Below are 19,587 nucleotides of genomic sequence, written 5' to 3' on the forward strand. Positions count from 1 at the left end.
CTGCGTAACTCTGAACAAACTACTTCCTCTCTCTGAGCCTCAGTGTCCTCATCTATAAAATGAGGATAACATATGCTAAGTGGGCCTGAATTGTTTTGCTTCTTGTTTTCTCTGACCCATCTGTGTCTTGGCCTTTCTTCTGGATCTGCCCAGTTTTCCAAGTTAACTATAATGCAGCTACCCTTTTATTGAGCACCAGTGTGTGGCGGGCACAGTGCTGAGTGCTTCAGATGAGGATTCCATTCAATCCCAGTACCCACTCTTTAAAGCAGGTACTATATGGCTAGTATCTTTTACTCAGAAGGCACACAACTGAACAGCAGCTGTTATTAATATTTCTATGAGCCAGGCTCCATGTACCATCCATATATATTTATCAGCCTAAAAAGCTCCCTAAGGGGAGGGACCACATCTTGGGGCCTGCTTACAGAGCAGACACTCTGTACACACTGGCTGAATGAATGGATGGAAATACTTCTTTGCATTCTCCCACAGCGGCCCGGATAAAGCCTGACCACAGTAGGTGCTTGATGAATATTTGATTAACTAGAGCCACAAAAATGTAAACTGTCCTCAGTGGCTTTAGACTGAATCCCAGAATGTCCTGAAAGCATGTCAGCGGGACCCCTCCTGCTAATTAGGAGCTCCTCTGAGGTCCTTCTCTGAGAAGGCTCCAGGCTTCCTCCACACTCAGATCCCAGCTTTTCCTCGGTGGTGGCTGTGTGGCAGAGCTCTCTACAGAGAGACCACTTGCTGTCCAGACCTCATCACAACCCAGGCAGAGGTGGCAGAACCAGCAGGGCTTCCAGAGAACAGGAAGCACCTCTCCCGCTGAGGAGCTGCCAGAGCCTCTCCTCGGGTGTGGCTTCTATGCCAGCTTCACGTGCCATCAGCCAAGTTCCCTCTTCTGAGGCTGCCCACCCGGCTTCCAGAGACCCTGTGGTAGGGAGGCCGACTAGTGTGACAGCTTCAAGGGGGCTCAGAGGTGCCTGGAGGCCTCAGTCTCTAGAGGCTCCATTCTGACAGTGCTGCCAGAACGGAAGGGGCACTCATTAGGCCTTTGAAGCTGGGGGCCCAGAAGCAGAAGATCACAAGTGGCCAAAGTAATATGTTCCCTTGCCTTGCAGATAGGGCATCCCTGGCCCAGGCCTGCACTTCCAGCCTCGTTTCCCTTCTCCGCCCTCATCCTCAGGTGACAACTAGGAGCACTACGCACCTGGCGTCTAACACTGTACATCAGGGGACACAGACTGATGGCCTGACACAGACACACATTAATGGGTGCGTTTTAAAGTGTTTCCTAGTTGGCCACATTAAAAAAATCAAGAGATGTCACAAACATCCAGATTTCTTACAAATGAGAAGATCTGACAACACGAGGCCCAAGTTCTTGCATGGCAGCGGTGGCGAGAGCAGGCTAGCAGCCACCTCTTTCAAGCAACACTCTCTAATTTGCTATCACCCCCAAAGAGCCCAACATAGACAACAGGGTTTGAGGTCCCTTGCTTTTCATGTTTTATCATGGCATGCAGACCTCCTAATGACCTTATGAGGTAGATAGCATCATGTCCCCATTTCACAGATGAGGAAGCAGAGGCTCTGAGAGAAAAAGTAACTTGGCCAGGATTCGAACCCAAGCAGCCTGACTTCAGAGCCAAACACAAGGACACTGGTCTGCAGCAAAAGTATGGACAATGCAGTGAGTTTTTTTTTTTTTTTTCCTTTTTTTTGTGGTACGCAGGCCTCTCACTGTTGTGGCCTCTCCCGTTGCGGAGCACAGGCTCCGGACGCGCAGGCTCAGTGGCCATGGCTCACGGGCCCAGCCGCTCCGCGGCATGAGGGATCTTCCCGGACCGGGGCACGAACCCGTGTCCCCTGCATCGGCAGGTGGACTCTCAACCACTGCGCCACCAGGGAAGCCCCTGCAGTGAGTTTTTAATACAGCAAAATGCATTCAGTTTGAAGGAATACTTTTTTCTGATTTTATATAGCCTTCTTACTTTGGGGCTAAAGGTATTAAAATGTTCTTTCTCTCACTATATGATAGTAATAGTAAACAGAACAAGTGTCATGTGTCTTTGCCTGGCAGATTAAAAAGTTGGCCAACCTAGGATACATTCCCAAATGTACTGATCTTTGAAGTCTAAGTCTGAGGACCATTGCTCTGCTATACAGCCTTCTTGTCACAGAATGATAGCATGTTTCTGCTACTCCTCCTGGTTCAAAAAAACCCCACCTCTATCTACATCTCATCTTATCTTTGAAGAGGTGGCTTTTGAACTGAGCTTTTCCCAAGCCCTCTCCCTCTAGCAAACTGACAGAGCATTTGTTCATTCCTCTTGTTATATTTATCTCATTCTTCCTCAAGTTACAGTTATCTGTATCCTATCCACTCTTGTACCCCCTAAAGTGGTTCTGGAACAGAGGGAAGAGATACTGAATTATTAGCCAGTCAGCACATGAAGAGCCCTTAGAGATCACCACCTCTGACTATCATTTTGCAGGTGTGGAAAAGCAAAGAGTCTCGCCCCAGGCCACCCAGGGAGTCCTGGCAGAGCTAAAGTGAGTCTCCCGGCCCCTCGGTGCTGGCTCTTTCCACTGCACCAGGCTGCTTCCCAGATGCTCCCTTTTGGTTGGCTCAGCACCTCAATTCAGAGGTGCTAGCATGTGACAAACACTTCATAAATATCTCTCCACTAAGCAGTAAAAAGCAGCCTGGGAACACAGGCCTCATCCTCTATAAGGGCCCTCAGCTCAAGCTTCACATCACCTGCATCAAACCTCCCACTCAGTGCAAGCTGCCCATCAAATGAAGAAACAGCCCCTTAGGTCCCTGGTGACCCAGATGTAGAAAGATGCACATATGGCTCAGAAATGCAATTCCATTAGGCCAGAGTTCTGATCCCAGCCTTGCTGAGTAATCTTGGGTAAATGCCTTCATCTCTCCAGGGGTCAGGTGCTCCAGACAGGTGAAAGAATGACATGAGGAAGAAGTTCCCAAGCCTATTGCATTGTTATAGGCACTAGACAGGCTTTCCAAGAGGAGCCTCAGAGTCCTGCCTCTAGAGGCCTCTGATGACAGGGAAGGTTCAGGCCCACCTGCGACAAATGGATGGTTCCTTTGGAACTGTGCCACAGAAGGGAGTCTGGATGGCCCCTCAGACTCTGTGGCCACATTTTGGGTTGCTGGGGTCAAGAGCCAAGAACTGTTTGAAAATGTCCTAAGTTGCGTAGAACATTTATTATTATTATTATTACACACAAATTCAACACAGAAAATGGCATCACCCTCACCTTCCTGACCCACTGAGTAGGAAAGGCCATCCCCCCTCCCTGTCCCATTACACCCACATCAGTATTATCACAGCTCCTAGATGGTTCATCATACCTCCACATTTAGATATTTGTCTCCCTCTGTTAGCCGTGAACTTCTTGAAACTAGGGACCGCCTCTTACTCCTTCCTTTATCCTGTGCACTTGGTCTAGGGCCTGATAAATAAATAATAAACAAAGGCTGATATATGTTTAGCTAGACAAGGAATCCCCTCCACTCCTGTTCTGGGATAAGGCAGCATTTAGGCCCCTTAGAGCCATAGACGCATCCAGCCCATTTGTGACATGCAGAAGGAAACTGGCCGATCCAAAATCACTCCGTCAGTGAGAGGGCTCGGACTAAAAGCAGCCTTTCCAACTCTCAGGACAGTGCATTTCCAGCTAAACTGTCTCGAGTTCTACCACACATTAGCTGTGTAACTCTGGGCGAGATCCTTTGCCTCACTGCCCTGGCTTCCTCACTTGTAAAATGGGTAAAATTGTAGTGCCTACATTATAGGATTGTCTGAGGAGTAAGCGAACCTGTGTAAAACAGAGCACAGGACATAGGAGGAGCTCAAAAAGTGTGCCTGTCATGACTGTCATTCACTCCTGGCTGTTCTCCTTGGTAAAGGGGCACCCACCACCCATCAGCAAAGCAGAGCTCACAGCGCAAGGAAGACTTTCCAGCACTGACTTACACAGTCTTCAACCCAGCAAGTCCCCTGCAACAATCCCTTTGGGGAAATGCCTGATCTTTTGTCACGAATCCTTCACAGCTTTCCCTCCTCCAAAGCCTTACGCACGTGTGCAAGTGTACACACAATTCACAGTGATGACAAGGAGAGGTTGTGAAACCTTTGCAAGAGCTCACCCTTTCAAGTCAGATAGACTGGGTGTCAGATAACAAGTCTGCCACTTAGAGCTGTGCAGTCTTAGGCAAGTCGCTCTCTCTAAGCCTCGGTCTCCTCATCTTTCAAAGTGGTATAATCTGGGCTTCCCTGGTGGCGCAGTGGTTGAGAGTCCGCCTGCCGATGCAGGGGACACGGGTTCGTGCCCCGGTCCGGGAGAATCCCTCATGCCGCGGAGCGGCTGGGCCCTTGAGCCATGGCCGCTGAGCCTGTGCGTCCGGAGCCTGTGCTCCGCAACGGAAGAGGCCACAGCAGTTAGAGGCCCGCGTACCGCAAAAACAAAAACAAAACAAAACAAAGTGGTATAATCTGTTATGAGGATTACCTAAAATATGTAATGGTCTGCTATTCCATAAATGATACTGAAAGTAATAATAGTTGTCTCATTTTTATTTAACAAAATCCACTTGACAAAATGTCAGAACCAGAAGGGGCCTTAGGGATCATGTGGTCCAGTCTTCTCGTTTTATAGCTGGAGACCCAGAGGTCTTGAGTGGAGGCGTGATTGGCCCAAGGTCACACATTGAGGTGGTGGTGGAACAAGACCTGGGACCTGGGTCTCCTGATTTTTTGCTACATGTCCATTTTGGCCCGTTTGATTCTCCTTATCTGCCCCCTCCCCGAAACACAGGAAGTGGCTGGAATCACTCTTTTCCCATCCTCTTCCCTTCATGCTTATCTTTCACCAGCCAGAACCATCTGTTTGTCAACATAATCACACCCCCCAGGCACATCTAGTCCCTTCAAGCCTGACTTGAGGAGAAGGTAAAACAACTGTTGGCCCCTGGCAATAGCAATAATAACAGTAAGAGCAATAAATAACAGTCAACAACTGGCACAGTACCCTATACTTTAAAATGCTTTTCCCTACACTGTCAACACATTCTCACAGTTTCTCCCTAACCTGGTTGGCTTAGGAACATAATTTCCTCCAACTTATTTGATTCAACACTTCCTGAGGACCCACTTTATGCCTAGCCATGGGCTAGAGATTGGAGACACAGAGAGGAAAAAGTCCATGCCTCTGCCGGAAGGAGCTCACAATCTAATGGGGATTGAGGGCAGGTGGGGACATAACAACTTCTTTTGGCCCAAATGGTGCAGCAGTAAAATGCCCTGCCCCACCCTATGGGGAGGCTTCTTTATCATGCTGTCAAGCGGCAGAATGTATCTTTGAAATAAACTGGAGCAAGAAAAGATGAATGAAAGGCTGAACAGGACAGCAGGAGGGAAGGTAGAGAATAGAAAATACAGACACCGAAAACTTGACCTCCTTGTCTCATGGAGATTCTAATGAGAGATTCCTGGAAGGGCAAGGGAGCAGCAGTGGGATCCATGTGAAATCAGAAAGCCACAGTCCCTGCCTCCCTGACAGCACACAAGATTCTGATGCTTCTGTTCCCTTAGGGATTCTGCCCTCGGATGCCAAGATTTTCCAAACCCAGTGCTGGGCTATATATGCCTCCTTGGGACCATCGTTGCTGGAATGACGTCAGTGCCCTTGCAGTGGAAATGTTTGTACCTCCTGATTGCTTCCTAGGCCCCTCAGCCTGGCAGCCCAACACACTCCAGCATTCATTATTCCCTGGCAGGGAACCATCCGCAGGGATGTAAAAGAGACCGGTGGGGTGGGGGAGGTGGGAGAGAACCGGACAAAGAGCAGCCACCCCTCCTCTCTCCTCCAGTCTATCTCCCAACTCCTGTGTCCCTGAGAACCTACTATGTGCCAGGCATAGGCACTATTTTAAGTGCTTTCATATATGTCTCATTCAATCCTTATATCAACCCTCTGAGATACATACCCTTCTTCCCAGATTTACAGATGAGGAAACTGAAGCTTGGGGAAGGGAGGTAACTTGACAAAGGTCATCCCAGTGATGGCGCAGAGATGACAATATAGGACTGTCTGATACCTCCGGTTCCACGAGGCCCACACAGTCAATGTTTCACTTGAGAAGTCTCGAGTTGAAAAAGATCAACTGAGGAAACCCCAATTATTTCATAGACCCAAGTTTAAATTCTGGGTTGCTTTAATAGGGATGTCCCCCTGACATGTAAGAGCTGCTTGAATGGCATATTAAAACTGTACAGACCATCTAATCCAACTCCTGAATTTAACAGATTAACAGACAGACACCCACGCCTACAGAATTTTAAGATGGCTACTTGTGGCCTACGAGCAAACTAAAGGACTAGAACCCCAATCTCTGGCACTTTCCCTACCCGACCATGCCTGCAGAGATCACCTTTTTCTGGGAAGCAACTCCAGCCCATCCCACCTCCAGATGGGCAGAGAAGGCAGAGGAAACAGGCAGTGTGTCGCCAGGCCTCTCCTCAATCTGCTGGGTTGAGTAAGGGTATATGGGCGCTTCCCAGGCTAGGAGGTGTTCCCAACAGCCCAGCTCCCTGCCAAGGAGCAGAAGAAACCATCACAGCCTGTGGAGAATCCATGGAGACTGAGGCTTAGATCTCCTACTCTAGGGGTCATGGACATTTTTTTCTTCTCGGGGGAGAATATGGGAAGGAAGCAGTCATTGGCACTTGACCTTGGGCTGGGTGTGGGGTTCCCTGCTTCCCCCTCCCCCAGGTACTCTTGCTCCTCCTCCAAGAAAGAAAGAGGCTTAAATGTTTGTCAAACAAATAGGAATGGGGTGATCCCCAAAATCCTCCAAATAGCCCACTTTGGGCATCTTCTCTGCTGCCACCAGCATCCTCTAATTAGTGAATTTCTAGGTGGTGGTGGTGGGGCGCTTCGAGGGATGTAGGGGAATGAAGGGATGGTAAGAATGAGTCACAGTTAACCCCTCCTCGGCTGGTGCCCTCTGAGGAATTCTACCGCAGAGAGCAGCCCCCGCCCGCCGGCCGCCGCGGTGCAGCGAAGGCCCCCATCCCTGCTCCGCCGAGGCCTCCTCACCTGAGTCCACTCGCCCTCCGCAGTCCCGCCGGCTCTCACCACTCCGGCCCGGCTTGGCGCAGCGCCTCTGCAGTCGCTGCTGCAGCTGCCTGGCCCAGATCAGCAACCTGCGGCGGTGGGGAAAACAGACAGGGGCGGGTGAGCGCGGGCGGGGACAGCGCGCAGCCGAGTCCCCGACCGCTGACAGCTGGGCCGCCGCGGCCGGAAAGCCTGGAGGGCCGGCTGCCCGCCGGGCGCTCCGGCCGCTCCCCTGCGGGGCCCGCGCCTCCCCTACCCCCACCCCGCACTTGGCACTCTGGGCTGCGGCGGCACAGCTGGGCGGTGGGCCCGGAGGTTCCTGTCATCACCTGCAGAGGCTTCCATAGCTTCGGCTGCCCTGCCCAGGCCGCCGAACTGCTCTCTGGAGTCCCTACTGGAGGCGGCTAGCTGCGTGCTCGCTGGGGCTGGGGCTGCCGGGAGGGAGGGAGGGAGGGAGAGAGGGGAGGGGAGGGTGAGGTGGATGGAGGGGACCAGCCAGTCGGCGGCTCGCCGGCAGCTGCGTAAGCGGCCCGCTTCACTTTCCTTCTTAAAGAGATAGTTAGTGTCTTGCTCCAGAGAGCGCGGAAGACGCCAGCATGCGTGGAGTTAGGGGCCTCTCCTACCTCCACACCGGCCTGTACTTATACCTGGGCGGCGGGGCCTGGAGGAGAGCACGTTGGCCCACTGACAGGTCGTGTGACCCTGGGCAAGCCCCTTCACCTCTATGGGCCTCAGCTTTCCCATCTGTAACATCGGATGATGATCACAGTCTTACTCCCTGTCACACGGTTGGCTTAAATAGTAATTTGATCCGAATTCCTCTGAGAACATTTTTCACTCCTCAAATCAAGTACCTCTGAGTATTTAATGCAAACAGCACTCAGACTACTTAGAAAAATGATAGCAAGAATCTTAAACAAGATGGTGAATCATTGGAAACATATGCAGTCACAACCTAAAGTAAGTGTTTATTATACACCTGTCCCCTCTGTGTCTGTCTTCCACCCACTATCACAGGGGAAGAAGAGGAAAAACAAGTGGGAAAAGTAAAGAAAACTGGACTCTCTGCCTAGCGTTTCCACTTCTAGCCTTGCAACTTTAGATAAGTTAACTCACTCTCTGGGCCTGGTTTCTTATCTGCTCCATGTGTGGGAAGTGGGGCTCAATGGGAAGGGGCTCCCTCCTTCTGAACCAGCCCTAACTATCTGATTTGTCATTCCTCTGCTCAAACCATCTGTCACTTCTTCCAGATCTCTGCTCAAATGTCACTGTCCCAGGGAGGCCTTCCTTGACCACCTAAAATAAAATAATGATTCCCTCCTCCCTCACTTCCTCTGCCCCAGTTTTGCTGTATTTCGCCACCAGATTGTATTTTTACTATTTGTAGTCTTTCATTATTACCCCCACTAGAATGTACACTCCATGAAGGAAGGGACTTTGTTCTGTCTCCTGCCATATCCCCAATGCTTACAATGGTGCCTAACACATATCAGTTGCTCAATAAATATTGCCTAAGTGAATGAGAGAGCAAGCATGCATTGTGCCAGGCCCTAGTCTTCTATAAGAACACAAGGCCAGATGCTATCCTCGTCTCTTAAGACTTTTAAGTCCTAAAGTCTCAGTCTACTTTTGGCAAGGCTGTACCTGGTACCCTCCACCCTAAACTGAATTTTCCAAGAGAAGTATTTGTAAAGTGACTTCACCAACTTCATATCATGACTCTGCAATACTGGCCTGGTGAGAAATAGTTAATATTTACAATGTACATGAAAAAAATAATTATTTTAAATTAACTGTTACTTTTCAAAGTTAAATCTTTTGTGTAGCTCTGATTTGTGGTAAATCCATCACTCTATAACAATACATATAATTTTGCAACAAATGCCTATACGTTTTTTTTGCATTGGTAATATTTTTCCCTCATTCAATTAAACTGAATTCTCCTATCAGATGGCCATCATTATATTATGCTTTGTGGAAAAACATGACAGCAATCGTGGCAGAAATAGGAAATTGTAGTTGAAAAAGCCATGTGAAATAAGGCCTTCTGTCTAAAAACAAACAAACAAAAAACTAACGCTAAATTAGCAAGTTAATTGATGAAATGTTTTATCTGCCCTAAGGACCACCTAAGTTATATAAGTGACTTATTTACACTTAAAGCAAAACCAAAGGAAGCCATGTAATTGTTGTTTGTTTATCAGGAGATAATTCCTGAGATCCTTATTTAAAAAATACGTTTTATTTGTCCTCAGGTTTTTTCCCTTGGTACTTAGAAGACTACATTTCCCAGAAATATCCACAAGGAACTTCACCCCACAAAAAGAGAGAGGACCTCTAACCACATTACTCCCATCTGGGATGGTGTTAAGAATCTCTCCTCAGTAACATAAAGCGTGTGAGAAGAAGAGAACCAATGTTCAGTGACAACATAAATTATAATAAGTGAGGATTTTAAGCATAAAACAAATTATTCTAAAGAAATTAGTAGTTTTTGTTTTGTACACATTGGGAAATACTTCAATTTGTTTAGTTTCAAAAGCAATTTTGGTTCCAATTCTGGGTAAGCACATTCCTCCCACTGAATGCCACAATAAACCTGAACAAAATGTATGTAGCGGCTACTTGAGGACTCCGAAAATACTAGCAGGAAATTGGGGAAGAAGGATAGAATCTGACATACCACTGACTAGTGAATTTACCAGTTTTTCTTCCTCTGGTATCCCCCAGCCTGGTCTGAAGGAAGCCCAAAACCTGGACTTGGGGAATCAACACAGAGAGAGTGCCCATGAATCTCCCTAGTTCTGACTTTAGGGTTAGGAAAGGAGACCCCTAATGCTCAGGGTGAGAGGGGGAAATAATTTTTCTTTTATTTTTTAATCTTTTCTCCATTATCTCATGCCCAAGCTCCCAGGGAATCCTGCAGTGGTGGCTGTGACATCAGGCACCCACAGATCCCTAAAACTCTGAGGGAGGAGAAACTTCTCCAATCAAGTATCTGTAGTCCTAAGAGAGTGTGAGCCTCTGCTGGTTTTTTGTTTTTATTTTTATTTATTTATTTTCTTTTGTCTCTTTCCGTCCTCCCACCATTTGGCTTCAGATGCAGGTGCAATTGTGGGGAGAAGGCAGCAAAACAGAGCAGAGTAAACAAAGCTACAAGCTCCAGCTTTCTGGTGAACCCCAAAGAGGATAAACCAAATAATGATAATAATAGAAAAATAATGATCCCAGTTACTATTGAAGACTAAAAATAAAGAAAAAATCTTGCAAGCAATCAGAGAAAAATGATGTGTTAATTACATAGGAATAAAGATTTGAATAACTGAATTTCTCAACTGAAACCATGAAGGGCAGGAGAAAAATGGAACAAGAATTTTAAATTGCTGACAGAAAAGAGCAGTCAACCAGGATTCTATACCCAGCAAAAATATCCATCAGGAATAAAAGTAAAATAAAGACATTTCTCAGATAAAGGTAAGTTAAGAAAATTCGTTGTCAGCAGACCTGCTCTGAAAGAACTGTTAAAGGAAATTCTTTAGACAGAAGGGAAATTATATTAGAAGGAAACTTAGAACATCAGGGAGGAAAGAAGGACAATAAAAATGGTAAATATTTGGGTAAATTTAATAGACTATCCTCCTCTTGAATTCTTTAAAATATGTTTGACAGTTGAAAGCAAAAATCATAACACTGTGTGATGGGGTTTCAATGTAGGTAGATGTAATACATGACAATTTTGATTACACATAAAGCAGGAAATATAAAGGAACTTATATGGTACAAGGTTTCTACACTCCACTTGAAGTGGTAAAATACTGATTCTAAGTAGACTGTGAAAAGTTAAGTATTTATTTTGTAATCCTTAAAGAAACCATTTAAAAATATCTATAACAAAAGATACAGTAAAACACAACAGATAAATTAAAATGGAATTCTAAAAAAAAAGTTCAAATATTCCAAAAGAGGGCAAGAAAGGAGGAAACAGAGGAATGAAAAATAGAGGAAACAAACAGTAAACAAATAATAAAATGGTAGATCTAAATCCAAACATGTCAATATTTACATTAAATGTATAAACATCAATTAAACAGAGATTTTCAGGATGGATAAAAAATGACTTAATTAGATGCTTTCTACAAGAAACTCACTTTAAATATAATGATATAGGTAAGCTAAAAGTAAAAGATGGGGAAAGATATACCATAATACGAATTAAAGGAGAGCTGGAATGGCTTAATATGAGAAAAAGTAGACTTCAAAGCAAAGAAAATTACCAGAGATAAAGAGAATCATTATATAAAAATAAAAGGGTCATTTCACAAGGAATACATAATAATTGTAAATAATTGTAGAAGAGCTTCAAAATACATGAAGCAAAACTTGTCATAACCGAGAGAATAAATAGATTCACAATTATAGTTGCAGACATGAACACTCCTTTCTCTGTAATCAGTAGAACTAGTAGACAGCAAATAAGCCAGGATATAGAAGAACTGAATAGCACTAACAACGAACTAGGTTCAATTGACATTTCACCTAACAACTGCAGAATATATTCAAGTGTCACCCATCAAGACAGACCCTACACTAGGTCATAAAACAAACCTTAATAAATTTAAAAGAATCAAAATCATTTAAAGTATGTTCTCTGACCATAATGAATTAGACTAGAAATAATTGCAGAAAGGTAACAGGAAACTCTCCCTTGAAAATTAAACAACATACTTCTAAATAATCCACAGGTCAAAGTGGAAGTCTCAAGGGAAATTAGAAAATATTTTGAACTGAACAAAAATGAAAATACAACATGTCAAAATTTGTGCAATGCAGCTAAAGCAGTGCTTGGAGGGAAATATATAGCATTAACTGTTTAAAGAAGGTCTCAAATCAATTAAGCTTCCACCTTAATAAAACTAAAAAATAAGAGCAAAATAAACTCAAAGCAAGCTGCAGGAAGGAAACAATAAATATCACACCAGAAATCAATGAAACTGAAATAGAAAAGCAAAGGAGAAAATCAATGAAACCAAAAGCTGGTTCTTTGAAAGGACTAATAAAATTAATAAGCCTCTAATATGATTTAAAAGAAAAAAAGAGAGAAGATACAAATTAACAATACATGAAATGAAAGAGGAATTATTACTATGGACCCTGCAGACATTAAAAGGATAATTAGGGAACACTCTAAACAACTCTACACACATAATCACCAATTTAGATGAGATGGAACAATTCTTGAAAACCACAAACTACTAAAACTCACCCAAAATGAAATAGATAACTGCATAGCCTTACAACTATTTTAAAAATTGAATTCATAGTTTAAAACATTCCAAAATATAAATCTCCAGATCCAGATGGTTTCATGGGTGAATTCTACCAAACACTTAAAGAAGAAATAGTACCAGCTCTACACAGTCTTTTCACAGAAAAATAAAATAGGAGGAAACACTTTCCAAGTTATTTTTATGAGGTCAGTACTTCCCTGATACCAAGATCAGAAAACGGCAGTACAAGAAAAGACAAATACAGACCAATATCCCTCATGAACACAGATGCAAAAATCCTAAACAAAACACTAGGAAATCTATGTGAAAAGATGATCAACATCATTAGTTATTAGGAAAATGCAAATCAACACCATGAGATATTATTTTATACTCACTAGGATAGCTATAGTCAAAAAAGGGGCAATAGCAAGTGTTGGCAAAGATATAGAGAAATTGGAACTCTCATATATTGTTGGTGGAAATTTAAAATGGCACAGGTACTTTGGAAAACAGCTTGACAATTCCTTAAAAAGTTAAACATAGAATTATCATATGACCCAGCAATTCCACCCCTACATATACATCCAGGAAAGATGAAAACATGTATACACAAAAAATTATAAACTGTTGTTCACAGCAACATTATTCATTATAGTCAAAAAATGGAAACGACTCATATGTCTAGCAACAGATGAATGGATAAACAAAATGCATATCCATATAATGGAATATTAATTTGACCATTAAAAGGAATGAGGTACAGATATATTCTACAACATAAATGAACATTATGCTAAGTGAAAAAAAGCCAGAAACAGAAAGCCATATATTATATGAGTGACAGAAAGTGGATTACTTGTTGCCAGGAGCTGTGGGGAAGGAGGGAGTGAAGAGTCATTGCTTATGAGTATGGGGTTGCTATATGAATGATTAAAATGTTCTAAAATGAGATAATGGTATTGGTTGCATAATACTGTGAATATATGAAAAACCATGAATTTAACACTTTATAAAAGGGTTTTTTAACACTTTAAAACTTTTATCATATGTGAATTATATCTCAGTAAAGCTGTTAAACTATATTAGCAAATTGAATCCAATGATACATAAAAGAAATAATATACCATGACCAAGTAGAGTTTATCCTGGATATGTAAAGCTGGTTAAAAATTCAAAACTTGGTTGGTGGGCTTCCCTGGTGGTGCAGTGGTTAAGAATCTGCCTGCCAATGCAGGGGACATGGGTTTGAGCCCTGGACCAGGAAGATCCCACATGCCGCAGAGCAAAAAAGCCCACGCACCACAACTACTGAGCCTGCGCTCTAGGGCCCAAGGGCCACAACTACTGAGCCTGCATACCACAACTACTGAAGCCCCCGCACCTAGAGGCTGTACTCTGCAACACGAGAAGCCAGGACAATTAGAAGTCTGTGCACTGCAACGAAGAGTAGCTCCCACTTGCCACAACTAGAGAAAGCCCACGCACAGCAACGAAGAACCAACACAGCCAAAAAAAAAAAAAAACTTGGTTGGTGTAATATTTAATAGTCTAGAGAAAAAGCTCAGTGTCTAATCAATTCAGAAAAAGCATTTAACAAGTTTCAATATACACTCATTAAAAAAATATATAAAACCAGACTCCCTCTTGCGAGAGCACCAGAATCACAACTAACTGCTGAACAATCATTGACAGGAAGACACTGGAACTCACCAACAAAGATGCCCCATATCCAAAGACAAAGAAGGAGCCACAATGAGATGGTAGGAGGGGTGCAATCACAATAAAATCAATTCCCATAACTGCTGGGTGGGTGACTCGCAAACTGGAGAACACATATACCACAGAAGTTCACCCACTGGAGTGAAGGTTCTGAGCCCCACGTCAGGCTTCCCAACCTGGGGGTCCAGCAACGGGAGGAGGAATTCCTAGAGGATCAGACTTTGAAGCCTAGCGGGATTTGCTTGCAGGACTTCAACAGGACTGGGGGAAACAGACTCCACTCTTGGAGGACACACACAAAGTAGTGTGCATATTGGGACCCAGGGGAAGGAGCAGTAATCCCAAAGGAGGACGAACCAGACCTACCTACTAGTGTTGGAGGGTCTCCTGCAGAGGCAGGGGGTGGCTGTGGCTCACCGTTAGGACAAGGACACTGGCAGCAGAACTTCTGGGAAGTACTCCTTGGCGTGAGCCCTCCCAGAGTCCGCCATCAGCCCCACCAAAGAGCCCAGGTAGGCTTCAGTGTTGGGTCGCCTCAGGCCAAACAACCAACAGGGAGGGAACCCAGCCCCACCCACCAGCAGACAAGCAGATTAAAGTTTTGAGCACTGCCCATCAGAGCAACACCCAGCTTGACCCACAACCAGTCCATCCTATAAGGAAACTTGCACAATCCTCTAGAATGCCTCATCCACCAGAGGGCAGACAGGAGAAGCAAGAAGAGCTACAATCCTGCAGCGTGTGGAACAAAAAACACATTCACAGAAAGGTACACAAGATGAAAAGGCAGAGGGCTATGTACCAGATGAAGGAACAAGATAAAACCCCAGAAAAACAACTAAATGAAGTGGAGATGGGCAACCTTCCAGAAAAATAATTCAGAATAATGATAGTGAAGATGATCCAGGACCTTGGAAAAAGAATGGAGGCAAAGATCGGGAAGATGCAAGAAATGTTTAACAAAGGCCTAGAAGAATTCAAGAACAAACATCTAGTAGAATTAAAGAACAGACAGAGATGAACAATAAAATAACTGAAATGAAAAACAGACTAGAAGGAAGCAACAGCAGAATAACTGAGGCAGAAGAATGGATAAGTGACCTGGAAGAGAGAAAGGTGGAATTCACTGTCGTGGAACACAATAAAGAAAAAAGAATGAAAAGAAATGAGGACAGGCTAAGGGACCTCTGGGACAACATTAGACGCAACAACATTTGCTTTATAGGGGTCCCAGAAGGAGAAGAGAGAGAGAAAGTACCTGAGAAAATATTTGAAGAGATTGTAGTCGAAAACTTCCCTAATGTGAGAAAGGAACTAGCCACCCAAGTCCAGGAAGCTCAGAGAATCCCAGGCAGGATAAACTCAAGGAGAAACACGCCGAGACATATAGTAATCAAATTAGCAAAAATTAAAGACAAAGAAAACTTATTGAAAGCAGCAAGGGAAAAATGACAAATAACGTACAAGGGAACTCCCATAAGGTTAACAGCTGATTTCTCAGCAGAAACTCTACAAGGCAGAAGAGATTGCCATGATATATTTAAAGTGATGAAAGGGAAGAACTACAACCAAAATTACTCTACCTGGCAAGGATCTCATTCAGATTCAAGGGAGAAATCAAAAGCTTTACAGACAAGCAAGAGCTAAGAGAATTCAGCACCAACAAACCAGCTCTACAAAAAAATGCTAAAGGAACTTCACTAAGTGGGAAACACAAGAGAAGAAAAGGACCTACAAAAACAAACCCCTAAAAATTAAGAAAATTGTAATAAGAACATACATATCAATAATTACCTTAAACCAGAATAGATTAAATGCTCCAAACAAAAGACACAGGCTCCCTGAATGGATACAAAAACAAGACCCATATATATACTATCTACAAGAGACCCACTTCAGACCTAGGGACACAAACACACTGAAAGTGAGGAGATGGAAAAAGATATTCCATGAAAATGGAAATCAAAAGAAAGCTGGAGTAGCAATACTCCTACCAGATAAAATAGACTTTAAAATAAAGAATGTTCCAAGAGACAAGGAAGGACACTACATATTGATCAAGGGATCAATCCAAGAAGAAGATATAACAATTATAAATATATATGCACCCAACATAAGAACACCTCAATACATAAGGCAACTGCTAGCAGCTATAAAAGAGTAAATCAACAGTAACACAGTAATAGTGGGGGACTTTAACACCTCACTTACATCAATGGACAGATCATCCAAACAGAAAATAAATAAGGAAACACAAGCTTTAAATGACACAATAGACCAGATAGATTTAATTGATATTTATAGGACATTCCATCCCAAACCAGCAGATTACACTTTCTTCTCAAGTGCACACGGAACATTCTCCAGATTAGATCACGTCTTGGGTCACAAGTCAAGCCTCAGTAAATTTTAAAAAATTGAAATCATATCAAGCATCGTTTCTGACCATAGCACTATGAGATTAGAAATCAATTACAGGGAAAAAACGTAAAAACCGCACAAACACATGGAGGCTAAACACTACGTTACTAAATAACCAAGAGATCACTGAAGAAGTCAAAGAGGAAATCAAAAAATACCTAGAGACAAATTACAAGAAAAACACAATGATCCAAAACCTATGGGATGCAGTAAAAGCAGTTTTAAGAGGGAAGTTTATAGCAATACAAGCCTACCTGAAGAAACAAGAAACATCTCAAATAAACAAACTAACCTTACATCTAAAGGAACAAGAGAATGAAGAACAAACAAAACCCAAATTTAGTAGGAGGAAGAAATCATAAAGATCAGAGCAGAAATAAATGAAATAGAAACAAAGAAAACAGTAGCAAAGATCAATAAAACTAAAAGCTGGCTCTTTGAGAAGATAAACAAAATTGATCAACCATTAGCCAGACTCATCAAGAAAAAGAGGGAGAGGACTCATATCAATAAAATTAGAAATGAAAAAGGAGAAGTTACAACAGACACCACAGAAATACAAAACATCCTAAGAGACTACTGCAAGCAACTCTATGCCAATAAAATGGACAACTTGGAAGAAATGGACAAATTCTTAGAAAGGTATAACCTCCCAAGACTGAACCAGGAAGAAATAGAAAATGTGAACAGACCAATCACAAGTAATGAAATTGAAACTGTGATTAAAAATCTTCCAACAAACAAAGTCCAGCACCAAATGGCTTCACAGGTGAAATCTATCAAACATTTAGAGAAGAGCTAACACCCATCATTCTCAAACTCTTCCAAAAAATTGTGGAGGAAGGAACACTCCCAAACTCATTCTATGAGGCCACCATCACCTGATAGCAAAACCAGACAAAGATACTACAAAAAAAGAAAATTACAGACCAATATCACTGACGAATATAGATGCAAAAATCCTCAACGAAATACTAGCACACAGAATCCAACAACACATTAAAAGGATCAAATACCATGACCAAGTGGGATTTATCCCAGGGATTCAAGGATTCTTCAATACAAGCAAATCAATCAATGTGATACACCATATTAACAAATTGAAGAATAAAAACCATATGATCATTTCAATAGATGCAGAAAAAGCTTTTGATAAAATTCAACACCCATTTATGATTAAAAAATCTCCAGAAACTGGGCATAGAGGGAACCTACCTCAACATAATAAAGGCCATATATGACAAACCCACAGCAAACATCATTCTCAATGGTGAAAAACTGAAAGCATTTCCTCTAAGATGAGGAACAAGACAAGGATGTCCTCTCTCGCCTCTATTATTCAACATAGTATTGGAAGTCCTAGCCACGGCAATCAGAGAAGAAAAAGAAATAAAAGGGATACAAATTGGAAAAGAAAAAGTAAAACTGTCACTGTTTGCAGATGACATGACACTACATAAAGAATCCTAAAGATGCCACCAGAAAACTACTAAAGCTAATGAATGAATTTGGTAAAGGTGCAGTATACAAAATTAATGCACAGAAATCTCTTGCATTCCTATACACTAATGATGAAAAATCTGAAAGAGAAATTAAGGAAACACTCCCACTTACCATTGCAACAAAAAGAATAAACTACCTACGAATAAACTTACCTAAGGAAACAAAAAACCTGTATGGAGAAAACTATAAGACACTGATGAAAGAAATTAAAGATGATGCCAACAGATGGAGGAATATACCATGTTGTTGGATTGGAAGAATCAATATTGTGAAAATGACTATACTACCCAAAGCAATCTACAGATTCAATGCAATCCCTACAAAATTACCAATGACATTTTTTACAGAACTAGAACAAAAAATCTTAAAATTTGTATGGAGACACAAAAGACCCCGAGTAGCCAAAGCAGTCTTGAGGGAAAAAAATGGAGCTGGAAGAATAGACTCCCTGACTTCAGACTATACTACAAAGCTACAGTAATCAAGACAATATGGTACTGGCACCAAAACAGAAATATAGATCAATGGAACAGGATAGAAAGCCCAGAGATAAACCCACACACCTATGGTCAACTACTCTATGACAAAGGAGGCAAGGATATACAGTGGAGAAAAGACAGTCGTTTCAATAAGTGGTGCTGGGAAGACTGGACAGGCACATGTAAAAGAATGAAATTAGAACACTCCCTAACACCATACACAAAAATAAACTCAAAATGGATTCGAGACCTAAATGTAAGACCAGACACTATAAAACTCTTAGCGGAAAACATAGGAAGAACACTCTTTGACATAAATCACAGCAAGATCTTTTTTGATCTACCTCCTAGAGTAATGGAAATAAAAACAAAAATAAACAAATGGGACCTAATGAAACTTAAAAGCTTTTTCAAAGCAAAGGAAACTACAAAGAAGATGAAAAGACAACACTCAGAATGGGAGAAAATATTTGCAAACGAATCAATGGACAAAGGAGTAATCTCCAAAATATATAAACAGCTCATGCAGCTGAATATTAAAAAAATAACAACCCAATCCAAAAATGGGCAGAAGACCTAAATGGACATTTCTCCAAAGAAGACATACAGATGGTCAAGAAGCACATGAAAAGCTGCTCAACATCACTAATTATTAGAGAAATGCAAATCAAAACTACAATGAGGTATCACCTCCCACCAGTTAGAATGGGCATCAGCAGAAAATCTACACGCAACAAATGCTGGAGAGGGTGTGGAGAAATGGGAACCCTCATGCACTGTTGGTGGGAATGTAAATTGACACAGCCACTATGGAGAACAGTATGGAGGTTCCTTAAAAAACTAAAAATAGAATTACCATATGACCCAGCAATCCCAATACTTGGCATATATCCAGAGAAAACCATAATTCGAAAAGACACATGTACCCCAATGTTTATTGCAGCACTATTTACAAAACCAGGTCATGGAAGCAACCTAAATGCCCATCGACAGACAAATGGATAAAAAGATTTGGTACATGTATACAATGGCATATTACT

General features: G+C 42.6%; 1 protein-coding gene across 8 annotated transcripts in view; it reads right to left on the minus strand.

Annotated features, from left to right (window-relative positions):
- The window catches only part of SNPH (syntaphilin), a 42,362-nt gene extending 34,771 nt beyond the window's left edge, over positions 1 to 7,591 (minus strand). For 7 of the 8 annotated variants that reach the window (XM_073792816.1, XM_073792811.1, XM_073792814.1 and 4 more), the window contains exons 1-2: positions 7,485 to 7,591; positions 7,138 to 7,244 (exon numbers count right to left, since the gene is read on the minus strand). The gene's annotated coding sequence lies outside the window, so the exon portion shown is untranslated. Of the gene's footprint in view, positions 1 to 7,137; positions 7,377 to 7,484 lie in introns of those variants that run through there. The other variant, XM_073792812.1, reaches the window with a different exon arrangement.
- Positions 7,592 to 19,587: the final 11,996 nt, after the last annotated feature.

The sequence above is a fragment of the Tursiops truncatus genome, chromosome 15 (genome assembly GCF_011762595.2).
Source record: "Tursiops truncatus isolate mTurTru1 chromosome 15, mTurTru1.mat.Y, whole genome shotgun sequence".
Classification (NCBI taxonomy): Eukaryota; Metazoa; Chordata; class Mammalia; order Artiodactyla; family Delphinidae; genus Tursiops; species Tursiops truncatus.